The sequence below is a fragment of the Panthera onca genome, chromosome C1 (genome assembly GCF_046562875.1).
Source record: "Panthera onca isolate mPanOnc1 chromosome C1, mPanOnc1 haplotype 2, whole genome shotgun sequence".
Taxonomy (NCBI): Eukaryota; Metazoa; Chordata; class Mammalia; order Carnivora; family Felidae; genus Panthera; species Panthera onca.
The window spans coordinates 58,961,873-58,975,157 of NC_138346.1; the positions used below are offsets into that span (position 1 = coordinate 58,961,873).

General features: G+C 40.7%; 1 protein-coding gene and 1 pseudogene across 9 annotated transcripts in view; one reads left to right on the forward strand and one right to left on the reverse strand.

Moving 5' to 3' along the window:
• The window catches only part of LOC144617155 (uncharacterized), a 131,624-nt gene that overhangs the window by 112,625 nt on the left and 5,714 nt on the right, over positions 1-13,285 (reverse strand). The gene's annotated exons all lie outside the window — the stretch shown is intronic.
• On the forward strand, positions 121-1,905 carry LOC132671227 (heterogeneous nuclear ribonucleoprotein D-like; annotated as a pseudogene).

Consider the following 13,285-nt stretch of genomic DNA (forward strand, 5'->3'; position numbering starts at 1 on the left):
GCAGTGAGAAAAATGTCATTGAAAAAAGAAAATTAATATGTGAGGTGAGGCTAGCTCTTCAGCCACCATTTTAATTTTTTTTAACGTTTATTCATTTTTTGATAGAGACAGAGCGTGAGTGGGGGAGGGGCAGAGAGAGAGGGAGACACAGAATCTGAGGCAAGCTCCAGGCTCTGAACTGACAGCAGAGAGCCCGACATGGGGCTCGAACTCACGGACCGTGAGATCATGACCTGAGCCGAAGTCAGACACTTAACCAACTGAGCCACCCAGGAGCCCCATCTTCAGCCACCATTTTAAATCCAGCTCCTTACAATGCTCTGCTGCAGCTGCTGCCAGGCCTGGCCTGCACTCCAGCACCCTCCCTCCCCCCAACCCACCCTCCCACTTATTCCGCCACCATGGAGGACATGAACAAGTACAGCAACACAGAGGGATTCGCAGAGGGATCCAAGATCAACGTGAGCAAAAGTCAGGATGGTGGGTACTGGAACTGAAAGAACACAAACTGGATGGCAAATTGATAGACCTTGAAAGGGCCAAAACTTTAAAAGGGAAGAAACCCCTCTCCACCAAATAGGTTTTTGTGGGTGGATTGAGCCTAGACAGTTCTTTAGAACAAATTAATTTTTTTTTATGTTTTATTTTATTTATTTAAATTTTTTTTAATGTTCATTTATTTTTGAAAGAGAGACAGAGCATGAGTGGGGGAGGAGCAGAGAGAGAGGAAGACCCAGAATCCGAAGCAGGCTCAGGCTCCAAGCTGTCAGCACAGAGCCCATCGCGGGGCTCGAACCCATGAACCATGAGATCATGACCTGAGCCAAAGTCGGACACCTAACTGACTGAGCTACCAGGCATCCCCTGAAGAACAAATTAAGGAATATTTTGGAGCTTTTGGCGATATTGAAAACACTGAACTTCCCATGGACACAAAAACAAATGAAAGAAGAGGATTTTGTTTTATCACATATACAGCTGAAGAGCCAGTAAAGAAATTGTTAGAAAACACATTGTAACATGAGAAAACAAACTGGTTCTGGGAAGTGTGAAATCAAAGCTGCATAACTCAAAGAGGTATATAGGCAGTAATAGCAACAACAAAAAGGAGGAAGCTGGTGGATGAGGTGGTACTAGGGGTCATGGATGAGGTTGGGGCCAATACAGGAGCCAAGGATTTAATAGCTATTATGATCGAGGATATGGAAATTACAATAGTGCCTATGTTGGTCTCAAAACTATAGTAGCTATGGCGGCTATGGTAATATTGGGTATAACTTTGGGAACTATGGATATGGACAGGGATGTGTAGACTACAGTGGCCAACAGAGCACTTATGGCAAGGTGTCTTGAGGGGGTGGCAATCACCAAAACAATTATCAGCCATAGGAGGATGTTGGAGAAAACAGTGGGAACTTCACTGCAGGTTGTGTGTCACCCAGACTACGTCTATCTCATGTTACAGGCAGAGCACAAGGCACACACCAGAAAATGTTGTCCTGTAGAGGAGATCACGAGAGTAAGCTATCTTGCAGGACGATTGATCTTCCGTTGATCTAAGGTGACTATTTTGTAAAAGACTTTCTAATGTACAAGACACACTGGGTCCAACTGTATATAGCCACCAATTAGTTTTCTTTGTTTTTACTTTGTCTTTTGCTGTGTTATGACTTGATGTGGATTTGTGTTTATACAAACTTTATTTGTATGATTTATGTTAAACCTCAAATAAATGCTTCCTTATGTGGAAAAAAATATGTGAGGCTAACCTATATTGATTTGACCAGAATTCCTACATACAATAAAAAGCTAAGGGAAAAAAATAAGGAATACAGAAAGTGAGGAGTTTGAGCCCACTCACAAGAAAAGACATGAAACATAAGGAACTGAAAGATTAAAGATGAAAGATATTTATTTGAATCCTCAGCCTAACCACAGTCCAACAGATTATATCATCCTAAAAACAAAAGATGTAAAGCAACAAGTATTTAAAATCTATAAATGCTCACTACAAAAGGTACAATCAGGGTCCATAAAAGAGTATGCAAAACTATAAGTATGATGAAAAAAACAAAAAAAAATCTGTGAAAATAGAATAAGCTAATGAGAACTTTTGGGTTATATCATGGAATGGAAGAGGGGTCAGATTAAGAATCAAAGGGAAGAAGGGTAAGGTGACTGAATGACAGATTGGGTAACTCTCATTAGAAAGGGTAGGACTGATCAAGTCACTCCACTTACTCATATTTTCACACTTTTCATACATACTAGGGCACATTCTGCCAATAGAACATGTAGTCCATTGATATGTAACTTCTGTGAGCCCCAGTGAAATAATAGAGAGAACCAAAAAAACAGATGAGAACTGCTAGGAGAAGCTTAGCAATGATTCACACAGAATCACTGAGTCTTTAATATTTCAGTGATGAAAAGGTAAATAAAACACTTCTGGTTTCCAGTCCAGCTTACAAGAAGCTTGAAAGTTGTCACTCCAAGTGAACAAATAAAAAGCTGAACAAACTGAAAATCAACAGCTCTCCTTACATCCAAAAGACAAGTGAGGTCACAGGGCAAAATGTTGTTCCCAAATTTGGAAAGATCAACAGGCAAATACATAGAATCACAACTTACTAGGGCAACAAGCTGTGCAAACCAGTGCCAGGGTAGGGAAACCTGAACAGTAATTTACGAATTGCTGGGCACTCAGTGTAGATAACTCTGAGATTTAAAAACTCCAGGGGGACCGAGTCAGTGGGGGCTCCCACACTTTTGTGAGTTAATTCCTGGATCTCTATTACATTCTCACACTGAATATCGGAGAAAAATCCACACTCTTTCTTCCCCACCACGTTTTTGGCAGGGGAAGAGGAAAAGAAACCATTTAAAAATATACCAGAGCATTCTGTTCTTAACAAGGTCCGCCTTCAGAAGGTACTATTTAATCACAGCTTAACCGGCTGGGGTATTATCAGAGCCTAACTAACCTGGGGGAAGGGAAAGATCCACTTCCAGCCCCCTCTAGCCATCCTGTCTCACTTAAGGGTATGGAGGGACGAGGACTGAGAAGCACATTAGAAGTTCACAGTCCAAAGGCACAGGCACACTAAAAGACAGACCAGATCATAAGATTATAAAACTTCCCTTCCCCTCCACCTTACCATCACATTACTAAAGGCCTATTTATAGCAGTTCCTTTCACTCTGTACATCATAACCAGCTTCCAAGAAAAAATTACAAGATATATGAAAAAGCAAAAAACATAAGTGGAAGAGACAGAGGAAGCCTCAGGACCAGGCTCAGATACAAGAGAGCTGTTGGAATTATCACATCAGAAATTTAAAACAACTATAATTAATATACTAAGTTCTCTGATAAGTAGACAGCATGCAAGTACAGATGGGCAATGTAAGCAAAAATATGGAAATTCTAGGAAAGAATAAAAAGAAATGCTAGAGATAAAAAACACTGTAACAAAAGTGAATAATGCCTTTGTTGGACTTATTAGTAGACTGGACACAGCTGAAGAGAGAATCTCTGAGTTTAAAGATACTTCAGTAGAAACTTCCAAAACTGAAAAGCAAAGAGAAAAAAGACTGAAAAAAGAAACAACAAAATATCCAAGAACTGGGTACAAAAAATGTAACATATACACAATGGGAATGCCAGAAGAAACGAACAGAAGAAATATTTGAAACCATACTGAATTTCCCCCAAATTATTGTCAGACAACAAACTGCAAATCCAAGATGTTCAGAGAATACCAAACAGGATAAATCCCCCTGCAAAACTACACTTAGTCATATCAGTTTCAAACCACAGAAAATCCTGAAAGAAGCCCTAGGATAAAAATCCATTACCTACAGAGTAGCAAAGATAAGAATGACATCTGACTTCTCAAAAACCATGCAAGTATGAAAAAATGGGAGTGAAACGTTTAAAGTGTTGACAGAGAGGGGTGCCTGGGTGGCTTGGTCGGTTAAGCATCTGACTTCGGCTCAGGTCATGATCTCACGGTCCGTGAGTTCGAGCCCCGCGTCGGGCTCTGTGCTGACAGCTCAGAGCCTGGAGCCTGTTTCAGATTCTGTGTCTCCCTCTCTCTCTGCTCCTCCCCTGTTCATGCTCTGTCTCTCTCTGTCTCAAAAATAAATAAACGTTAAAAAAAATTATAAAAAATAAAATAAATAAAGTGTTGACAGAGGGACACCTGGGTGGCTCAGTCAGTTAAGTGGTTAAGTGTCAGACTCTTGATTTCGGTTCAGATCATGATCTCACAGTTCATGAGATTGGGATTCTCTCTCCCCTTCTCTTGCTCTGCCCTCCCCCCTCCCACCGCAATAAATAAATAAATGAAATAAAATAAAAAACAAAGTGTTGACAGAAAAACTCACCAACCTAAAATTCTGTAGCCTACAAAGTTATCCTTCAAAAATGAAAAAGAAATAAGGACTTTCTCAAACAAATAAATATTAAGGGAATTCGGTGCCAGTAGACCTGCCTTTCAAGAAAGTTTAAAAGAGGTTCTGTAGAGAGAAGGAAAATGATATATGTCAGACACTTGTATTTAAATAAAGAAAGGAAGAGCGCTGGAGAAGAAATAAGTGTAGGCAAAATAAAAATTTTTATTTCTCTTCTTATTGGTCTAAAAGATAACAGTTTGTTCAAAATAATAACAACACTGGATTTGACGATATATGCTTCTATATGTATATACGTATACTTACTTATAAGTATGGCAATAGGAGGAAGAAATTAGGATTATTTTATTATGATAAGGTATTTGCACTACTCATGAAGAGGTTATAGTGTTATTTGAAGTGGATTTAGATTAGTTGTAAATCTACATTGAAAATTCTAGGGCAAACACTTAAAAAAGGCAAAATAGAAGTATAGCTGATACGCTAAAAAAAAGGATTAAAAATGGAATTATATAAAATGGTCAGTTAAAACCACAAAAGGCAGAAAAGAGGTAACAAATAGAAAATAGTAACAAATGTGATAGCTATTTATCCAACTACTGATTATATCAATAATCACTTTGAATGTCAACAGTCTGAATGTACTAATTAAAAGACAGAGATTGTCAGAGTGAATCAAAAAGCATGAGCCAGGAGGAGAATGATATCACCAAAACGGCAGCATAGGAATTTCTAGCACTCATTTCATCCCAGAAGCATCAATCTAAACAACTATGCATGTATGAAAATACCTTCACAAGAGCCAAGGATTCCAGGTGATAGATTACAGAATCTGGGTGAAGCAGAGAAGTAGGAAAACACTCACTGAGGATGATAAGAAATACATTCATATTGTTCCCATCACCCCTCCTCTAAGCCAGGACAGCCTAGGCTGAGAGAGACCCTCCCCATGGGAGGTGAGTGAAGTGACTATACGATTTCACTGTGGACCCCAGCCAGAGCCACCTTGCCCCAGCACCCAGTCAACACCTACAGCCTTAGGTGCCTCTTTACAGGCTCTCACAAACCCAAGTCCCCACATCACTCCAGTGCCTTTAGGCCCCAATGGTCCCAGGGGACTCCCTTGGCTCCAGGTTCCCAGGGGGATGCTACAAACCCAGACCCCTGGCTCATCTGAGTGCTGCCCAGTTCCAGTGGCCCCAGAAGGCTTCCATAGCTGTAGGCTCCTGGTAAGATCCTAAGAACCCAGACTCTTGGCATATCCCAGCACCAGCCACTGCCCATGGCCCTGGGTAGTTCCTGTGGCTCCTGGCTCCCCAATAGTTTGCACACACCCAGGCTCCAAATGAGTACCCACAAACTTAAGCTCCTGGCTGGGCCCAGCACAAGGGTGACCGGCACAGGCCCAGGCTTTCAGTCCACCCCAACACCAGGCCAAACCCTGTGGCCTCAGGCCCCTTACTACCCCCAGCACCATGCTGGCCTCTGTGGATCTAGACTCTAGACAGGCTGCCACAGACCCAGGCTCCTAGCTCATCCCATCACCAGGGCAGTCCCCAAGGCACCAGCCTTAAGGCTTGCTCCAAAGACCCAGGCTCATGGTCTGCACTAGCACTAGTCTGGACCTGTAGACCTAACTTCCCGGCTGGCCCCCCAAGACCACAGGTGACAGGATGACTCCTGCAGCCCCAGATTCCAGGCTCACCCTGGTGCCAAGCTGGCCTCTCTGACCCCGGTCTCCAGGCCGGCTCCATGAAATCAGGTTCCTGGTCCATCCCAGTTCTAGATCAGCCCCCGTAGACTCAGATGATAGGCCCATCCCAGTGATCCCTGGTAACTGGTTGGCCCCTACAGGCACAAAAACGGACCAGTGATGCAAACAGAAACAATCTCTCTAAATAAAATAGGTTGTTTTAGGGGCGCCTGGGTGGCTCAGTTGGTTAAGTATCTGACTTCGGCTCAGGTCATGATCTCCCAGTTTGAGTTCAAGCCCCACGTCAGGCTCTATGCTGATAGCTCAGAGCCTGGAGCCTGGTTTAGATTCTGTGTCCCCCAGCCCCAGTTTCTCTGCCCCTACCCTGCTCTCTCTCTGTCTCAAAAATAAACATTAAAAAAATCCTTTTTAAATAGGCTGTTTTATGTTTGCTTTCTGTGTGTACGTACATATCCATATCCCTATCTATCTACCCACTTACCTCCATATGTTTCTTATAAACAAAATCCTGTTGAGAATTGACTTTATACAGGGCACTGAGCTAAATTCTAGGAACCAAAAATAGGGGTTTATAATCTAGTTGGGAAGACATATATTAAGAGTAATTATGCTATTACAGAATGGCATTTATTCAGTTTGTGAATAGTCTGGTTTGTCAGTGTTCCTATGAAAAAAAAATGTATGATAGACTGAATAATGACCTTCCTAAAATATCCATGTTCTATTCCCAGAACCTGTGAACATGTTACTTTACATGACAAAAGGGACTTGGAAAAAAGTACACAAAGCTATGTGTGATTAAGTGAAGGACGTTGAGATGCAGAGATATTACCCAGGTGGACCAAATCTAATCAGATGAGTCCTGAAGAATGAAAAACCTTCCCAAACTGGGGTCAGAAGAGGCATGTGACTACAGAAGAGAGGTCTGTAATTGGTTGGCCCCTATGGGCACAAAAAATGACTAGTAATACAAACAGAAACAATCTCTCTAAATAAAATAGTTTGTTTTAGGGGCACCTGGATGGTTCAGTTGGTTGAGTGACTGACTCTTGATTTCGGCTCAGGTCACAATCCCAGGGTTGTGGGATCCAGCCCTGCACTGGGCTCCATGCGGAGAATGGAGCCTGCTTAAGATTCTCTCTCTCCCCCTATGCCCCCTCTCCCCAGCTTGCATGTTCTGTCTCTCTCTATAGAAAAGAAAAGAAAAGAAAAGAGAAAAAAGATCATAAAATACATTTACAGTACTATACTGTATTTATAAAAAAAAATGCATTATCAGTGGACCCGCATAGTTCAAATCCGTGTTAAGGTTCAACTGTATTTTATATCAATAGAAATGCCTTGTTTGCTGGGATGATAGTCAATTAGACCATCTGAGTATATGGACAGTATCCAAAAGGTCTGGATTTGCGAGTGCAAGTAATAGTCTCCAACAGGTAACAGCTGGAAGATTATGGTTGGAAGCTTATTCTCATCAGCTTGAAATGATATTAAGGATCCTATATGGAGGCCCTATGGTTTTGATTAGACAGGGCAGAGTATACAAGTGAGCCAAATCAATCACAGGTAGGCAGAACCAGGTGTCTGATGCAATCCTGGAGGCAGGCAAAAGACAGTAGATAATAGATGTTCATAAAGGACTTCAGGAATTGGAGCCCAAATTCCAACAACCAGTGCTAAAGTGAAGCCAAGGACCTGAGGAAGTAGGTGGGCATGGGAGGTCAGAGCAGGGTTCAGATGTGGAACACCTTCTAGGAATTTAATCAAAATTTTACTTTCCTCTAGGTGGTTGGGTTTTTAACAGAGCCGACATGGAGCTGTAAAGTGACTTTTGCTCAAGGGTATCCTAAAGGCCCCGCCAGACATTTGACGAACAGATGATAAGTATATCCCTGCTAGACATTTGACAAACAGATAAGTATATCCCTGCTAGAGAGCCAACAAACATGTGATAAGCATATCTACAGGATGATTAGCAGCCGTTAGTTCACACATCCTGCATTTGCTCACTCTTCTCAAGGCTAAGGCTTCACCTCTTTGGTATTGCTAAGGGAAATATACACAGACTGTAAGGTAATTTATATCTCCATTAGCTGATACTGCTCTGCTATCTAATAGATATTTATCTCTTTGTACGTTCCTATTTCATTTTACTCTCCAGTGAGGGTTTTCTGATCTAGGCTCTATAGCAGGAGCTATGGAAGTACTCTGTATTGCACAGGAATTTTCCACACTTTCAATCTAGAGAGGGGCTTTAATAATATATACGAATCTGAAAAATAGTACAGAGAATAACAATTTTATTTTTATTTTTTTTTAATGTTTATTTCTGAGACAGAGACAGAGCATGAGTGGGGGAGGGGCAGAGAGAGAGGGAGACACAGAATCTGAAGCAGGCTCCAGGCTCTGAGCTGTCAGCACAGAGCCCAACGTGGGGCTCAAACTCATGGATGGCAAGATCATGACCAGAGCCGAAGTTGGCCTCTTAACCAACTGAGGCATCTAGGCGCCCTGAGGGGAGGATTTTTTATTTATTTGTTTGTTTGTTTTTTTAATATAATTTATTGTCAAGTTGGCTAACATACAGTGTATACAGTGTGCTCTTGGTTTTGGGGGGTAGATTCCCGCGATTCCTCGCTTACATACAACACCTAGTGCTTATCCCAACAAGTGCTCTCCTCAATGCCCATCACCCATTTCCCCCTCTCCCCCGCTCCCCTCCATCAATCCTCAGTTTGTTCTCTGTATTTAAGAGTCTCTTATGGTTTACCTCCCTCGAGGGGAGGATTTTTTAAATAAGACGCCAAATGTGTAAACTATGAAGGAAAAGATTAGTAAAGAGCCATATTTTAGAAAATAACATCTCTGAAGAAAGCTAAGAGGAATTATGGTTATTTCTCAAAAACTGAAGTTTTAAGAGACAGTGAAGTGACCGCACTGGGGTTGCTACCTAATCCACAATACAGTAAATGTACTGGCTTAGTAATTGAGTGTGTCATAAAATTACTTCATCTAGTTTCACCCACAGCTTTCTGACTGGGATTTGATAATGGCACTATAGTGAAGAAATGGTATATATACACAAGACACAAAGACAGTGATCAGTTTTGTTTTGTTTTGCTTTTCTCTACAAAGGACAAACAAACAAACAAACAAACGGTTTTCACATGAGGAACAACGTCCTGATAGGAATTTGGCTATGGAAATGGATTTCTGAAGGAAGCTGTCAGATTCAGTGTCTCCTTTTCTATATCATGAGAACATATTTCTTGCCACAGAGCACTGAGACTCCAGAAATTTTTTTCTGCTCTCCTCTAAGACAAATATTCTTGCCTGTCCTTGAAACAGATATATAACTTCTAGTTTATTCCCTAAATGAGTAGCTCTTGGACAGTAGTTTGCATTAGAATCATCTACAGAATCTAGAAAAAAAAATTCACATCTTGGACCTGATCCCAGTGATGTTGACTTAGTAAGTCTGGCTGGGGCCCTGGCATCTGTATCTTTAAAATGCATATTCCCCAAGTGGTTCTGGTGTGAAGCCCCGGTTGAGAACTATTCCTATAGATCTTTGGACTACTGACTATGATTAAACATTCTGCTTTTTTACACTCTGTACCTCAATCCTAATGACCGATCCCCACCCTTGTGTTCTTCCATTTATTTGATCATTTGACTCTCCCATGTCCTTGGTCAGTAACCCATACTAACATGCAAATTGTATTAACAAATAATGTATACAGCAAGCAGATAGCCTGTTAGCACCAACTCTCTGGCTTAGCATAATGAAATGAGAAGACTGAACACATGAGAAAATGCTGAGAAAGAGAAAAATGACAGTGTTGAAAACACAAGATTGAGGCCTAAAAGAGGAAACAATAGAAAGCTCTCGTCAGATTGCAGGAAGTGTCCAAATCCTATCCCTCCTCCCTTTATCCTTCTGTAGAATATTACCAATAGCACCATCTCTGCACCAGTTGTCTCCTTACCAACAGCTTCCCTGTTGGTTGCTTAATCTCAGTGGGACTGATACAAAAGTTCCCTATTTCCCTTTCTAGGAGCCAGGGAAGGAGACAAATTTCTCTTACTTGAGTTACTTTGTAATTACCTCTACTAATGCAGTACAATTTTTTGAAATGTCTAGCTACTCCCATGGAGGCTTTTTCTTCTCCAACCTCCCAACACAGGCTAAACTCCCTGTAACAAAGGTCACCTTCCCTCCATGCTCACCACCTTCTGAAGTTAGCACAGGAATTTAGGACAAATAAGAAAACTGGCCATTTCCTTCGTACTGTAATTTTTGACACACGTGGTTGGATCAGCAAAATTACAGTGGTTGAAAGAGATATTCAAACATGCTTCTTCACTGGGACCACTGCTTGTAGTTTGAAGATTTCTAAAAACTGTTTCATTTGCCCTCAGGGATAATCTTCTTTTGCCTCTAAAACAAACAATTCCATGGATAAAGAAGATGTGATGTATATACAATGGAACATTACTCAGCAATCAAAAGAAATCTTGCCAGTTGCAACTGTGTGGATGGAGCTAGAGTGTATTATGCCAAGCAACACAAGTCAGTCAGAGAAAGAAAAAGACCATATGATTTCACTCACATGTGGAATTTAGGAAACAAAACAGATGAACATAGGGGAAGGGAAAATAAAGAGAGGGAAGCAAACAATAACAGAGTCCTCACTTATAGAGAAATGAACTGAGGGTTGCTGGAGGGGAAGTGGTTGGGGAGATGGGTTAAATGGGTGATAGGCATTAAGGAGGGCACTTGTTATGATGAGCACTGGGTGTTACATGTAAGTAATGAATCACTAAATTGTACTCCTGAAACCAATATTACACCATATGTTAACTAACTAGAATTTAAATAAAAATTTGAAAAAAAAAATTCAAGTGGTATATCACAAAAATACAATACATACATACATAAATAGGTAAAATGAAATGAAATAAAATAAAACAAACAATTCTATTCACTATGGCAAATATTGGGCTTAAACTCTTAATACTAGTTCTTGGTTTGATGAAGACCATTATGTTAAAAAAAAAAAAGTCCTTGACCAGCTACTGAGGCAACATATGAAATGAAATTTCTAAGAACCTTGTGGGAATTTTATCAAATTTTAACATTACTATAAACATCGTCTCCAAAATATTTGAGCATAATAAACCCCTGTAAGGGCATTTGAGTTAGGCCATTAAAACTAATAAGCCAGACTTGAGGATACAGTTAATCATGCTATCAGATATAAAAGCCTAGATTGCAGCGCACTTAACACTGCACTGAGAAGCTTACGCTTATCAACTTTATCCTCCAAGAACAACCATCTCCAAATCTAGTGCCCAGGTCTCTTTCTGACTAGGTTCCTAAATGAGTTTTTGAATTCTGGGGATATTTAAATATGTGTAGAATTCACTATTGGGACACTATCATAATTAGTCTATGTCACGAGCAAAAGATGATACTCCCATGATTTATTGTGTTTCAGCCATTGTCAGTCACAAAAATGATCACAGAGACTTGAGTTCTGATACTTGTTCTCTGTCAATTATGTTGGTTGACAGCTGAAAGAAGCAGAATAAGAGCAGGTGTTTCCCTTTGAAGTGATTCTCTAAAACCAGAAACTTTACAAACTTATACAGCTGGCATTCCAATAGTTAGGAGGTCAACAGATATTTATCAAGGGTCTGCTATGTGCCAAGCACTGTTCCAGGCACTGAGGATACTATGGAAATCAACACAGATAGAGAACCTGTCCATCAAAAGAAGGAAGAGGACAAGAACTCCTTAAAATACATACTCTACTGGGAGAATGTTTCTGACGTTCGTGCTTAATTGTTGTGCTGAGGTGTTAGATTTCTCTTGAGCTCGTTATTTACTCAAAAGTTCCACCCATTTATTTTGTTTTGTTTTGTTTTTATTTTCTTTTATATTTTTTTTAATATATGAAGTTTATTGTCAAACTGGTTTCCATACAACACCCAGTGCTCATCCCAAAAGGTGCCCTCCTCAATACCCATCACCCACCCTCCCCTCCCTCCCACCCCCCATCAACCCTCAGTTTGTTCTCAGTTTTTAAGAGTCTCTTATGCTTTGGCTCTCTCCCACTCTAACCTCTTTTTTTTTTTTTTCCTTCCCCTCCCCCATGGGTTTCTGTTAAGTTTCTCAGGATCCACATAAGAGTGAAACCATATGGTATCTGTCTTTCTCTGTATGGCTTATTTCACTTAGCATCACACTCTCCAGACCAATCCAAGTTGCTACAAAGGGCCATATTTCATTCTTTCTCATTGCCACATAGTATTCCATTGTGTATATAAACCACAATTTCTTTATCCATTCATCAGTTGATGGACACCTAGGCTCTTTCCATAATTTGGCTATTGTTGAGAGTGCTGCTATAAACATTGGGGTACAAGTGCCCCTATGCATCAGTACTCCTGTATCCCTTGGGTAAATTCCTAGCAGTGCTATTGCTGGGTCATAGGGTAGGTCTATTTTTAATTTTTTGAGGAACCTCCACAGTTTTCCAGAGTGGCTGCACCAATTTGCATTCCCACCAACAGTGCAAGAGGGTTCCCATTTCTCCACATCCTCTCCAGCATCTATAGTCTCCTGATTTGTTCATTTTGGCCACTCTGACTGGCGTGAGGTGATAGATCTGAGTGTGGTTTTGATTTGTATTTCCCTAATGCGGAGCGATGTTGAACATCTTTTCATGTGCCTGTTGGCCATCTGGATGTCTTCTTTAGGGAAGTGTCTATTCATGTTTTCTGCCCATTTCTTCACTGGATTATTTGTTTTTCGGGTGTGGAGTTTGGTGAGCTCTTTATAGATTTTGGATACTAGCCCTTTGTCCGATATGTCATTTGCAAATATCTTTTCCCATTCCGTTGGTTGCCTTTTAGTTTTGTTGGTTGTTTCCTTTGCTGTGCAGAAGCTTTTTATCTTCATAAGGTCCCAGTAGTTCATTTTTGCTTTTAATTCCCTTGCCTTTGGGGATGTGTCAAGTAAAGGTTCTACCCATTTATTAACGAGCATCAAAGATCTTCTTACTCCAAAATCAAAGTTAAATCTGAAGTTTTCTCCACTTCCTCTTTATATTTTACAAAGCTGCTTAGAGTTACAGGTTTTCATCTTAGA